The sequence below is a fragment of the Tupaia chinensis genome, unplaced genomic scaffold (assembly GCF_000334495.1).
Source record: "Tupaia chinensis unplaced genomic scaffold, TupChi_1.0 Scaffold139943_1, whole genome shotgun sequence".
Taxonomy (NCBI): Eukaryota; Metazoa; Chordata; class Mammalia; order Scandentia; family Tupaiidae; genus Tupaia; species Tupaia belangeri.
This window is the reverse complement of record NW_006199822.1, coordinates 1780649-1784024: the sequence shown is the minus strand read 5'-3', so window position 1 is coordinate 1784024 and position 3376 is coordinate 1780649.

The window sequence follows — 3376 nt, the reverse complement described above, 5'->3', positions numbered from 1 at the left end:
CACATGGCCAACCATAGTTCAAGTCCCTAGACCTGGCAGCTTGCTTTCTCTCTTCCCCTGCCCCCAGTCAAACTGAAATAAGTAAATAAATAAATAAAGTTAAACAAAATAATTTAAAAAAGAAACTCCCTTTTCTTTGGAGCCCCTGGGTTTGGCCCAGGTTCTTCATGCCTCAGTGGCCTCCTCCTCTAGCTTTGCCAAGACCTCTTCTTCATGCCATTCCCTACTGCAGCTATTCCTGGCAGTTCTATTTTGAGTCCGCTTCTCATTCTTTGCCTTTGTAACCTCATCTCCTCTCACATTTTCAGAGATATTTCTCTGCCTCAAGGATTCAAACTTACCAAAGTAAATGCTGTTTTCTTTCTGCCAGTGAGATATATCGTCCATCTCTTGTGCAACCCTAATGTGTGCAGAGAAAAGCCCATCAGTTAAATGCTTTGGGAAATACTATCAATGTTTCTGTGATCTTACATAAATCATGCCCCCTCTTTTTTTTTTAACTTGCAGGAATTTTTTTTCTTTACTGTTTTATAAACAGGATGTTTTGAAAATTTTCTCAGCAGGTTCCAAACACGGACTTGCATTACTATTCTTACAAAATAATAAACAGCGTTAGGCTATAAAACCTTTCAAATTGTTTTTTCACAGAAGGGATTTGCATGCTGACTCATTCCTACTATATTTATAACCCATCTCTAAACCACAGCTAAGGCAAGATTTCTAATAAAGCTATGGAAATTACATGCATTGCAATGGGGCTGAATACATTTACATTTGTAGTATTTTAACTTTTCCAAATTTATTGCAGATTACCTTGTTTGTGCATGTCTGTGCTTTAATGGTTTTTTATAGCAGAAAATAGTGGTTTATGATTGTATTCCCAGTAGAAATTTATTATGAATCCACCATATGGAGTGTTACATAAAACTAAACTTGTAACATGGGTGGTTTTATTATTGCTTAGCAAGATCTGTACTGTACATTATTGAAAATTAGTGATAATAGAAATGTCAAAGAAGGGAAGTTTAGTTTATGAGGAGAGTCTTCATTTTATGCTTAAATTGTCAAAAAGATTTTAGATTTTGTTTTAAGATGAAAATGATCTACCCTTTAAGAGAATATCAGATAATATAACTGTTCATTACCTCTTCTCTGTCCTACACCAAGGTTTTCTCATGCTGATATTTGCTAGAGCAGTTGATGAGCAAAGGGATAGAACCAATCTCAATCTCCTGTGTAAGCACTCTTCCTATTTCTAATCGTCCCTGACAGCCATGAGCCATTCCATTAAAATTGTCCATGAACATTGGTCATGGGAGTGTTGCTTGGACACACAGAATCTTTCTCTTTTTTTTTTTCCCCTTTTTAATCTAGCATTTGTTAAGTAATATCCTACTTGAAGATATTAAGATACTTATTCCTGCTAGTGTTTGTGATTTGGAGAAAAATGTAATGGCAAAGACAACAGAAGATTCATATTATATCAATTAACATTTTGCATAACAATCCCCTTGGAGTAGCCCAGACATTGTGGGAGACTTCATTTTCTTTGTCTGGTTTTTAAATCTTTGCATGATTGAGTGGGGTAAAAAATTAGGCCTAAAAGCATATTTTAAAACAATAGGTGTGTGTGGTTAAAAGAAACAGTACTTGCCTCATTTTCCTCAAAGAGCCTGTAATTATATCATCACCAGGAAGGACCCTAATAAACATAATTAACGATAGTAAGAAGAACATTATGCATGACACTTTTACTATTTTTTAAATTTTGAAAAAAAAAGTGTTTGTTTATATCATAAATGAGAGAGATAGCACCCCAGAGAGGTAGGTAGCCCCATATCATGAGCATTTGCCCAGTATACAGAGGGAGATCTTCTGATGTGACCATTCCATAGGGATCAGCCTCTCAGAGCATTGTATCTTACTGCTGCGTTACTATCCTCCTACTATCCGTTATGAGTGAGTATGTTTGTTGGAAAATTTTCACTATTTCTCACTTACCACTGTGTCTCAGGAGGGACTATCATCAGAGGCACCAGTACAGGGGAGAATAAGAAAGGAGTTGGGACCAGCAGTTAGCTTAATGGCTATGTTGCTGGACTCCCACTTAGTCGACAGTGGTTCGCGTCCCGGGCCCGGTGGCTTAAAACTCATGCCGGGCGCATGTGCGTGCGTGCCCAAGATCCCGAGAGGAGAATGGAGGAGAAGGGATTGTGGCGTGGCCATCCCCCCTGGGGGGTGATTTCTCACTTTCTGTCTCTCTGTCTCTCTCTGTCTGTCTGGTGAGCGCACGCACCCTATAGTGAAAACCTCTCAAAAGAAAAAAAAAAAGAAAAGAAAAGAGTTGAAGGAGAGGTTTCTTTTTTTAAAATTACTTTTTAGAGAGAGAATTTTGCTATAGGGCATATGAGCTCGCTGGAGAGACTGAGAAACAGAAGGCAATCACTCCCCAGGGAGGATGGCCATGCCACAATCCTTTGTACTGCATTCTCCCCTTGGGATCTTGGGCATGCCACACTTGCGCCCAATGTGAGTTTGAAGCTGTGGTCGACCACGTGAGAGTCCAGTGATACAACCATTTCACCATTTGTTGGTCCCAAAAGAGAGGTTTTTAATCGCCAAGGATTCTAAAGAGTTCGCCATTGTTTTTTTATGGTCTAGAGGGGCAGAATTAAGTCTAATGCTCTGTGTGTTTGAATTCTAGCCCTGAGAATCTGCCCTGCTAAAAAGTTTAGATCAGATGTGCTAATGTTTTAAATATGAAAGCTTCGCAATACATTTCATAAATGTAAAGCATGGTGGGGAAACGAAATCTTAAAAACCAATTCACTATTTGTCTCTCAACTAGTTCTTAGGCATAGTGCTATTCCAATGGAGATATTTAGGTAAAGGGACTTTCTGAACTTCGAGAATACTTATAACTCTGACCTGATTGATTTTTCTTAAGTTCCAGCAAAACTTAAATGCCTTTGCTACAAACAGCAAATTATTTATTAAAAAATTCAAAGTACATGTGTGAAGCATATTTTATACTCTGTATATTTTTGAGAAACCCTTAACATTTGAAAATTAATGGTCATGTAGAGGTTGTTTTAAGTGCCTGAAATGTCTTTGAAGTATGACATTCTGTACTTATTCTTTGTCTTTGTTACCTGACTCTTACCCTCAGAATATGAAAAATATAGCTTTTGCCTTCTACAAAATTGAAAATTTAGTTGACAGGTTTTAGTCATCAGGCAATGGATACTTAGCAGTGACTGAATATTATATCTATAATTTTAAATTAATTAATTGTTATGATAATTTTTATAACAATGGGTTATAAATAAAAATCTGAAAGCTTATCCAAATTAAGAATTGAAAGGAGTTTCGATAG